The sequence below is a fragment of the Scleropages formosus genome, chromosome 5 (assembly GCF_900964775.1).
Source record: "Scleropages formosus chromosome 5, fSclFor1.1, whole genome shotgun sequence".
NCBI lineage: Eukaryota > Metazoa > Chordata > Actinopteri > Osteoglossiformes > Osteoglossidae > Scleropages > Scleropages formosus.
In genome coordinates, this window is record NC_041810.1 from 34845266 (window position 1) to 34856177 (window position 10912).

General features: G+C 47.3%; 2 non-coding genes across 2 annotated transcripts; one reads left to right on the forward strand and one right to left on the reverse strand.

The window, feature by feature from the left end:
* The first annotated feature begins 369 nt into the window (after window positions 1–369).
* trnak-uuu (transfer RNA lysine (anticodon UUU)) lies at window positions 370–442 on the forward strand. Its single transcript has one exon. It is a non-coding gene; the product is annotated as a tRNA-Lys (tRNA).
* A 5722-nt stretch (window positions 443–6164) lies between these two features.
* trnar-ucu (transfer RNA arginine (anticodon UCU)) lies at window positions 6165–6237 on the reverse strand. Its single transcript has one exon. It is a non-coding gene; the product is annotated as a tRNA-Arg (tRNA).
* Window positions 6238–10912: the final 4675 nt, after the last annotated feature.

Genomic DNA, 10912 nt, shown 5'->3' on the forward strand with positions numbered 1-10912 from the left:
CCGCTGCCAGGTATACATTGCACCGGACCCCCATGCCGGACCTTGCAGGTGGTCCCCCCACGATGCCTTTTTGGGCTGAGCCCGGCCGGGGTACGTGGGCTGCCCGGCCACCAGGCGCTCGCCTAGGAACACTACCCCCAGGCCTGGCTCCAGGTGTAGGTCCCGGTGACGCTATTCCGGGCAGGGTAAACGATCTCGTGTTTACCTTTTCCATGGAGGTTTTTGGATCGTGTTAGTCTGGATCTTCACTCCAGACCTGTTCGCCTTGGGAAACCCTACGAGGAGCATAGTGTTCCTGACGATGTAGGTCTGGAGTTCCCTAGATCACACGAGCCCTTCCACCACGCCAAGCGCCCACTTATACTAAGGGCCTGGGTAGCTCAGTTGGTAGAGCATCAGACTTTTAATCTGAGAGTCCAGGGTTGAAGTCCCTGTCCAGGCGTAATGTTCAGTGTTCATCTGAGACTCTGTAAAGTCGGAAGTATGTATGCAGTAGTGTCACCTTTGAGTAATAATGTAAGTTCTGATGTGTAAGGAGCAGCTGTACACTCTCTAACTCAACAGCAGTGAGGAGTTTTGTTATTTTTTTAAATTAGAATTTTATTGTTGATTAACTTATTTATTTTATTTTCCCCTCTGTTTTGTTTCGCACCCGAGGAACCGCTCTCTCTTACCCCTCACTTTTTCAGGCTCCAGTGAGGGCTGCCACCTGGAAGCGCAATTATTCTCTGGGAACAGTCACTCTTCAATGTTTCATTTCTGTAGCAGGATTGCACTGGATTTTAATTCTCCCCCGTGTTTAACACTTTTGTGACTCCAGGTGTTTATTCAGAACAGTTTATTCTTCTCTTGAGTCTCTTTTTGTCCCGTTTGGTGCGTGATTTTAATGTGTGACATCGATCGCGTATACTGAAAGTCATGACTGCTTTTCGTTGGACTCTCGTGAGCATTTCACAAGAGAGAGGCAAAAGTGCGCTCCGCTTTGTGCGGCCAAAGCCCAAGCAGGCGTCGCATGCTCGAGCGTTCTTTGCGTGAGCCTTTCACGGGTAGCAGCAACAAGTAAGGCATCGGTGGCACACCTACTCGTTTGCAGCTCTACCGCCCTGACTACGTCCCGTCTCGAAAGCTAAATAAGGTGGGGCCTGTTATGTACTTGGGTGGGAGACCGCCTGGGAATACCAGGTGTTGTGAACTTTTTTTTTTTTTTAAAATATAATTTTACTATTGATTTACTATGTGGTGGCGCAGTGGGTTAGGCCGGGACCTGTTCTGCGGTGGGTCTGGGGTTCAAGTCCCGCTTGGAGTGCCTGGTGACAGAATGACGTCCTGTCCTGGGTGCGTCCCCTTCCCCTCTGGCCTTGCTCCCTGTGTTATCGGGTAGGCTCTGGTTCCCTGCAACCCCGTATGGGGCAAGGGGTTTTGAAACTGTGAAATGTTTTTTTTTTTTTTTTAAAAGAAGAAAAAAAAAAAAAAACAACTTACAACACCCGGTATTCCCAGGCGGTCTTCCATCCAAGTACTAACCAGGCCTGATCTTGCTTAGCTTCCGAGAACAGACAACTTATTAACTGTCTATTTCTGGAATTTTCCACTTAGCGTTTTTTGGACCACAGTTAACCGCAGGTAACTGGAAACCGCTGTGTTGTTTCTTTGTGGTCAACGAACACAGAGCAGAGCGTCCAGAGCCAGGCAAAGCGTCCAGAGCCAGGCAGAGCGTGGAGTCACACACCAGTTGCTGAGACGGCGTCTTTGGAAAGAATGGAATCCCTGTTCAACGCAAGTTCTATTCTGAATGTATTGTCTGACGGCACACCTGTGTGTTATGTAACATGTTTTGTTTGGTTGCACCTGCTGACATTTTAGAAACAGTTCATTTGCTTGAAATGCGTAACAAATAATGACTTGGTGCGGAAAGTCCGCGATTTAGAAGAGCGCATTAAGAATTTGATTTCTATACGAGAAACGGAGAGTTGGTTGGACTCGGTGTGTCCCGATGCCTCCGTAGTGTCGAACTCGGCGTCGACCCTTACAGGCCCCAGTACAGCTAATGAGAAGCCGGGTACCCCGGAGCGCTCTCACGGCGACTGGGTCACGGTTCAGAGTAAGAAGTCGAATAAAGCGAAGCCGAAGCTACGGGTTCCTGGTTTGGGTTCTCCCGTCCAAACCCAAAATAGATTTTCGGCTCTAAGCAGTTCACCTAATAATAATAATAATAATAATAATAATAATAATAATAATGTGCTCATTTTGGGATATTCGGCTGTCGGAAATGTTAAGGTCCGGGGGCCTGGGAATCGAAATGTAAATGTAAAGGTAAAGTGTTTCTCACGCACACGTGTGTCCGACGTGAAGGCTCGTGTCAGTTCTCTGGCCGATAATGCCGTGTCGACTATGATGGTGCATGTTGGTGGTAATGATATTCGTCATCAGCAGTCTGAGGTGTTAAAGAGCCGATTTATTTCTATGTGTAACAAGGCCAGAAGGAAATGTCGTAATCTAATAGTGTCTGGTCCTTTACCTAGACTCTTCATGGGGGACATGGTGTACAGTAGATTGGTGTCTCTTAACAGGTGGTTAGAGACGTGGTGCCGCTCCGATCGTATATCATTTGTTAATAACTAGGATGGTTTCTGGGAATGGCCCAGGTTTTTCACGCGTGATGGTGTACACCTCAGCTGGAGGGGTTCATTTATTCTGTCCCAGAACTTGGCCTGCAAGTTGGGAAAGAACAATCAGAAGCCCTTTCTAAACTCTGTAGCAATTAAAGACAGTAACTGTCAAGTTAATCTTCCAAAACTTCAACGTGGTTCTATGATTGAGTGCTAATAATGCTGGCTCGTGAACCAGGTCCCTCTGTGAGACTTCTGCGTCAACAATGCGGACGGCCCACTTCTTTAAGAGACCCTTACGCAACATTCTGCACGCAGAAGAAACGAGTTTATCTGTTCTTCCAGATGTTGCACTGCAAGATTCACAGCCTTCTGATAATCAGAGAGAACAAGAAAAATGTAGTTTTGCAGCCTTGTATGGCAAAGGCATTTGGACAGAAGGGTCTAATTCCTAAATCTTAAAGGAGAACAACATGACCACTCCAGTGGTATGTTGACCGAAATCCATAACACAATGGCTGGGGTCAGAAAAAAAGACTCCAGAGACTGGCAATGGAGCAATGAAAGACACCTACCTGCATGGCGGTTCCGAAGGCATGACCAAAGTCAATTCCGATCATTCCTCCTGTCTCCATGTTGATCAAGAAGTTGGACAAATGGCGGTCTCCGATGCCTAAGAGCCAGTGACTAACACACGAGGGCATGTGACGCCGTGAAGTGGGACCTCAAGAAAAGGAAGGCCTCTGGTGATGTGCTCATCTTGACGAAAGTTCTCCTGAACAATGGAGACACTCAAATCAATGGTCAGAGGCTTGCGGATCATTCCGGTAAAGCCCGACTTCTCTTGTGTCTAGAGCTGTGACAGTCTGCCTTGGGTTGGTAAACAGAGTTGGGTTTGGCAAATTGGTGGAAGACCAGAAAAAAGAAAAAATGTTTCTGTGAGTGGTTCTGTTTGGCCAGTAAGGAATGTGAAGTACAGTGACAGTGGGAACCATCAACTGAATCATATGTAAAACCACGGTTCTGCATTTCTTCTGATCAACATCACCTCATCATCCTTTGTATTTAGAATGACTTAAAATTCTTACCCTCATCCCCTAAACCAATCGTTATCTGTGCTGGTCCAGTGAATGTACTTAACTGATGTGAAGCTCTTAAAAAGAGAAAAAAAAAGTACGTACCCACACTGTATTTCTGCAACTTAGTTTCTGTTGTTACTGGGATAATGTTGAATGCTCGCCTTAGAAGATCCTCTGGTACAAGATTCTCTGTTTTCCTGAAATTGGCTACAGTCTCATCTCGTTTGGCTTTCCTTTGAGATATAAGATCATTCAATGAGAATCAAAACCATAGTAAAATGAAGAGAAACGCCAAAGATCCTGCCAAGGATACACAGCTATACTAATACATTTTACAATACTGGCACAAGTTTAATGAAGTCATTTAAAATTCTGAATGAGACTTTTTAAAAATATTATTTAAGTCTTTTTTTGTTCATCTTTATCAAGAGTGCTAAAAATTGGAAGTTATATGTCACGTTTAAGTTCAGGCTCACAAACAGAAAAATTAACAGAAAAATAGTTCTAAAGTGAGGCAGATGACTGAAGGGCTTTGCTGTAGCCATACGTATACTCTACATATATATATATATATATATATATAAAGCAATACTAATGCAACAGTATTTGCTTATAAGGTTCCAGATAGCACAGCGACCCTACAGTCTTCCCAGCCACATTGTCCAGCGAGGTCTCAAAGGCGTCCGCAGTAATGCGGTCATTGTACCAGTCTGTTGTGGTGAAGAAGGAGCTGAGTCGTAAGGCGAAGCTCTCAATTTGCCGGTCGATCTACGTTCCTACCCTCACCTATGGTCATGAACTTTGGATGATGACCGAAAGAATGAGATCGCGCATACAAGTGGCAGAAATGAGTTTCCTCCGCGGAGTGGCTGGGCGCACCCTTAGGGATAGGATGAGGAGCTCTGTCACCCGGGAGGAGCTCGGAGTAGAGCCGCTGCTCCTCCGCATCGAGATGAGCCAGTTGAGGTGGCTCGGGCACCTGTTCCGGATGCCTCCTGGGGAGGTGTTCCGGGCATGTCCCACTGGGAGGAGGCCTCGGTCAAGAGGCAGCAGCACTCACCGCGATGCTACCAAGTGTCTCCGTGGGCTTTACAAGGCAAACAGTTAAGGCAGTCAAGATGACATTAACCACTTTTTTTAGTGTGTTTCCCTTCCTGGTGGACACAGGGGTGACGAGATCCACTCTTAGAAGACAGGAGATGCCGGGGTTCCTGCAAATGGAAACCGGATCTGCCTCATGGGAGCATCAGGAATAACACAAAGCCTCAAAAAAACAGACCCACTGCGCGTGGGAGTGACAGAAGACATTGCTGTGACTAACCGTTCGGTTCTCCTTAGTAACCGCTGTCCGGTGAAGCTGCTGGGCCGCGACCTGCTTGCGAAGCTCGGGGCAACTGTCACCGTGACCGAAGAAGGTGGCAACATCGCATCTCCAGTATTGGGACTGTTGTCTCTGCAGGTGTTATCGCAGTACACCGCTTGGCTGCTGGATGATGACGCGCTGCGGTGAGGTAAGGGTGCCTCCCAACTTGACACAGCCCACACGGTTGCACTGCACAGCACGCTTCTTTGCCAAAGAAACCGTAGAGTATCGACAAGAGTCGCATGAGTTTCCGGCAAACAAACTTGAGGAAGAGAGAATCATTATGTCGGATTTGTTCCTGACAAAGTGCCCCGCTGCAGCCTCTTTCGTTCTGATCCCGGCCCAAAGTAGGTGGTACAAATGGGATTGAGTTCCGCATATATCACTGGGGAAGACAGGAAACTCAGAATGGAAAGATTTGGGCATTTAAGGTTGAAGGCATCGACTCACCTGTAAACACCATAGCAGTGTGGTACCGGAATAATCTCCTGTTACAAGATGACAACGAGGGGGACCATATGCAACCATGTCGTGTGAACGTTTGGTGTGAGAAATTGTTTGTTCAAGTGTGGTGTGAAAATATGTTCAAGTAGTCAATATTTTCAAGTGCTTAATATGTTCTAAAGTGATATAAGAGTTAAGACGTCCAGAAAATATATGCTGTCCGTTTAACGCAATGGAGAAACGTTGATAGGGAAAACAAAACACAAAGAAATTTGAACCTTTAGTTGCGTCCCGGCAGACTTCTAAAACAGGGACAAACTGTTTGGAGGGACGTAGAAGACCGGCAAATAGAAAGCTTTGCCTTACGGCTCACCTCCCCCGTTCACCACCACAGTCCAATACAGCAACCGCTCCCACCTCACTTGTGAATAAGATCCCAAGATGCTTAAACTCCTCCACCTGGAGCAAATTTTCTCCCCTCACCTGAATGAGGGGGGCAACACAACCTTTTTCCATGAGAGAAGCATGGATTCAACCTTAAAGGGGCTGATCCTCCTAACAACCACATCCATATCAACATATCTACTCCATAACCTTTTTGGTTCACTGGTTTTCTTTTTTTACCCCCCCCACCAGACACTAAGGAGACTACTACCAACACATCCTTTCCACCCCAGATGGGACTCGAACCCACAATCCCTGGCTTAGAAAGCCAGTGCCTTATCCATTAGGCCACTGGGGCTAAACTTAGCAGAATGGCTAAAGGAAGTGTAAATGAAGAGGAACACCACAGTAACGCTTGGTTCTTACATTTTTCAGTAATGCCTTTCAGTTTAACTGTGAAGCCAGAACACACTAAAAACTCCCAAGTGTTGTTCCAACAACAAGGTGTCGCCTGCCTTATGACACTGTGGCAAACGGATGTGTACTTAAGAAGAAAGGAATTATATCATGCGGGCATATGAACTAGAAATGGATAACAGAGTGTTAATTGAACCGCGAGCGACTTTGCATCGTCATGGCAATACAGAAACGCGGATGTGTCTTGCGGAAGAAATTCGACATGACTCAAACAACGGACCCAAGATAGGAGAGAGTATCTTACTTTGTCTCTCCCCAGCTGGAGAGAGAGTCCCTCGTCCCCTGTGCTGGACTCAAGGGAGTCTCCCCGAGCATCCAAAGCACACTCCTTACATACGTCTAGAGGCGCATGCTAAGTGCACGCACGCGCGCACACACACACACAAATAGTCTTAACCGCTTGCCTCATACAGGGTTGCAGGGAGCCAGAGCCTAACCCAGCAACTGAGGGCATAAGGGGACACACTCAGAACAGGACACCAGTCCATCGTAAGGCACCCCAAGCAGGACTCAAACCCCAGATCCACTGGAAAACAGGACCTGGTCCAATCCCCACTGTGCCACTGCACCACTGCGCCACTGTGCCACTGCACTAGTGCACCCCCCTCTCATGCTAAGCATATGGTGGCATTTCTCATTGGCTTTCTCTCTGTATGATCAGTGCGTGCTCAGCTCGTGTTTGCTTCGAATTTGTTACTTACTTATCTGGTACGTTCCCTACAGGCTAGAGTGAGCTATGCACATTAACCTTATTTATTTTCTTGTTTTTTCGCTACCAGCCAGTGTCTGGTTAGTGTCTGAGTTGGGGGCGCAGTTTCGGTACATTCCTGCTTCTTGCGCAGCGGGCTTTCTGCAGCAGTCATGGAACAAATCAGTTGCACAAAATTGCACAATTTTCTTTTTTTTTTTTTTTTTTTTTTTTTTTTAATATAAAGTGGAGGGAACTGTTTGGTGGGGCGTGAGGGGTATGTGGGGTTTTGGGAGGGATGGAGTACTGGTGGCGTGGTTGGTTTGTGTCCAGCCCCCCTTGATTTTGGCACAAGGGGTTGAACATCTTTCCCTGTGTATTATTGCATGTTGGTTCTAGGTGACTAGTGACTGCTGTGAGCAGGGCAGCTGGTGGCATGGGAAAGATCGTGTGACAGCAAGGAGAGACTGCTGGCAGGAGGGAACAGACCCCACTAGGGGCTGACATGGGCTAGCAACCTGTGTCAGCAGCATCTTGTGCTTTTGTGTAGCAGGAGGTGCGCCCTGTTTAAGCTACAGACATACAAATGTTTTCAATACCCCAAGAGTCAGTGAGAGCAGGGGTGGAAGACGACTCATCGGCGGATATAACGGCTTTAGACCTTGACGTGAACTTGACGGGGGGGAAAGCATGAACACAACCACGCCAAGTAGGGGTGGATCGGTGCTGCAGGTGTGTATTTGTGGCTGGAGGAAGGTGACTTCAGTGAGAGGCCTAAGAATTCATCAAGGCAAGAAGAAGTGTTTAGGGGGACGAGGCAGGGGCCCCGCATTGATCGCCACGACCTACGGAGTGGTCCAGATAAGTCAGGTGAAGTCCAGGGGCAGGTTGCACACCAAAGACCACAGGACATCAATACCTCTGTCTTAGAGGAGACAAGACCAAAGATGGATGCACAAGGCAGCATCGATCATGGAGAGGATGCGGGGCAGATGATACCAAGATGAGAACAAAAACCTAAGGTGAGATGGCCAGGCGCCACTGACTGTAAGGAGTGGACCTCTAAAAACAATGACTTGAGAGGGATTTTAAATGGCCTGAAGGGTACGGCTGAGTCTAAGATAAACCAACTGGGTGAGATTATATACGACTATGGGAAGAAGAGGTTTGAGGTGTTCGAGAAGAAGCGTAAGGGTGAGCAGAGCATGTTAAGGTCAAGACGGCAGATGGAAATTGAGAGGTTGATTCAGGAAAGAAGAGACTTAAAAAAGCTTTGGAAACGAGCAGATGAGGAAGGTAGAAGTGGCATTAATATTTTGCAGGAAGAATTGAAACGTAGATTGGTAGTGTTGAGGAGAGCGGAAAAGCTTAGATTGAGGAGGAAGAAGAAGGAGCAAGCTATGGTGGCAATTTTTAAGGACCCATTGAAATTTGTGAAGTCCTTGCTTGAGCAAGAGAAGTCTGGTTGTTTAAATGTTCAAAGGAGGGAGTTGGAGAGCTGTCTGCTGGAAATGCACACCGATGGTGAAAGTGAGAGGGTTTTTAAAGTACCTGCAGATATTCCTCCATTAGGGGAGATCGTGGCACAAACGGACATGTGTCCTCCAAGGTTGAAAGAAGTACAAGAGGTGGTGCGGCGTGCGAGGGCAGAATCTGCACCAGGACCCAATGGGGTTCCTTAATGGGTTTATAAAGGTGCCCGGATGTTTTAAAGTTTTTGTGGAAGCAGATGGTGGTCGTATGGAAAAAAGGTATCATTCCAAAAGAATGGCGGCGAGCAGGAGGGGTGTTTATACCCACAACGAGAAAGATGAGGTAGAAATAGGGCAATTCAGGCCAATGTGCCTTCTTAATGTTGAAGGGAAAATATTTTTTAGTGTTGTGGCGCAGAGATTGCCTGCATATTTGTTGGCCAGCAACTTAATTGACACATCTGTGCAGAAAGCAGGAATTGCGGGTTTTTCAGGCTGTTTAGAGCATTTTTGTATGATCTGGCACCAGATAAAGGAGGCCAAGATGGAAGGTGAAGACCTCCACGTGATTTTTTTGGACTTGGCGAACGCCTTTGGTTCAGTGCTGCATGTTTTGTTGTGGAGGGCATTTGTTTTTTTTTTAAAGTCCCAGAGTGTATTACGAGACTGGTTAAGCTGTATTTTGAAGACATCCAGTTTTATTTTTGTACCAAACAATACACCGCAACTTGGCAGCGGGTTGGGGATTGGCATAATGGCCGGATGCACAATCTCGCCTCTGGCTTTTACCATGGCTATGGAGGTGATAATAAGGGCGTCGAGATGAGTGGTTGGGGATATGAGGCTGAAAGGATGGTTCTCGCCTTCCGCCAATCAGAGCGTATATGGACGATATGACTGTGCTTACTACTACTGTCCCATGTACTCGTCGCTTATTAATGAAGTTCAATGGAAATCAAAAGTTGGCCGGACTGAAAATTAAACCTAGCAAAGTGTAGGAGCTTGTCAATAGCTAAAGGAAAGTTATCGCAGGAGAATTTCCAGATCGATGGAGAAAAGGTTCCGTCAGTGGCTGAAAGGCCAATTAAAAGCTTGGGTCGATGGTATGATTCCTCACTCAGCGACAGGGAGCAGGTTAAAAGATTAAGGGAGAATGTAGTGCAGGCAATTAATAGGATTGATTAATCTTTTTTACCAGGGAAGCTGAAGGTTTGGTGCCTGCAGTTTGGTTTGTTGCCTCGTATTAGATGGCCGCTAACTATATACGAGGTTTCTATGTCAGGGGTTGAAAGACTGGAAAGGCTTATGAACAAAGCTATTAGGAGAGGGTCTTGGAATTACCGCTGACTAGTCTTGTGGAAGAATTCAAGTGTGCCAAGGTTGGCTTGGAATTAACATTGTCAAGCACAAGAGACCCAGTGGTGAGATCGATTCCTGTAAGTTTAAAAACAGGATGTAAGTGGGATCCACGGGAAGCTGTTGCGCATGCACAGACAGCGCTTGAGCACAGAGATGTGGTCGGTCAGGTGCAGGTAGGTAGGGCGGGGCTTGGTGCCGGCGATCGAATGAAGTTGCGGAGTAAAGCTAAGTTGCCGGAGAGGGGAAAGATGGTGATTGGTTTTATCCGCGAACAGGAAGAGGAGGCGAGGCGGGTAACTGCGACGCCACATGGTGTGCAAGGGCGATGTTTGGCTTGGGAGCATGTGGAGAAACGGAAGATCAGCTGGCGTGATCTGTGGGCGATGGACGCCGGTCGTATTAAGTTTCTCATCGGAGCCACCTACGATGTTCTCCCTACTCCACAGAATCTTAATCGCTGGGTAGGTACGGAGCCGACTTGCAGCTTGTGTGGTGGTATAGCCTCTTTGAGGCATATTTTGTCTGCATGTAAGGTTAGTTTATCTCAGGGAAGATATACTTGGAGGCATAATGAAGTGCTAAAATCCTTGGCATGCTTGTTGGAGAACAAGCGGGTTGAAGTCAATCCACTCCCGTGTTGCGGGAGAAATAAGGTAATTTCTTTTGTGCGGGAGGGGGAGAGCGTTGCATGCCACGCGAGTGGACGCGGCGGTACGTGTTTTAAGTGGGGTGACGTGCGAGACTGGAAGTTGGTAGCGGACGTGGGAAAACAGCTGCAGATGCCGCAGTGCATTGCGGTCACGGCCTTGAGACCCGATATTGTCCTGTACTCCGAGGGCGCACGGATAGCGTGCTTCATTGAATTAACGATGCCCTTCGAAGATGCATTAGAAGATGCCTTTGAGAGGAAGAAACTGAAGTACACTGAGTTGGCTGGTGAGGTGAGGGAGCGAGGCTGGCAGTGCGTTATTAGACCGGTGGAGATTGGTGCAAGAGGGTTTGTTGCAAAATCAACCACGTCGCTACTGTTGGATTTT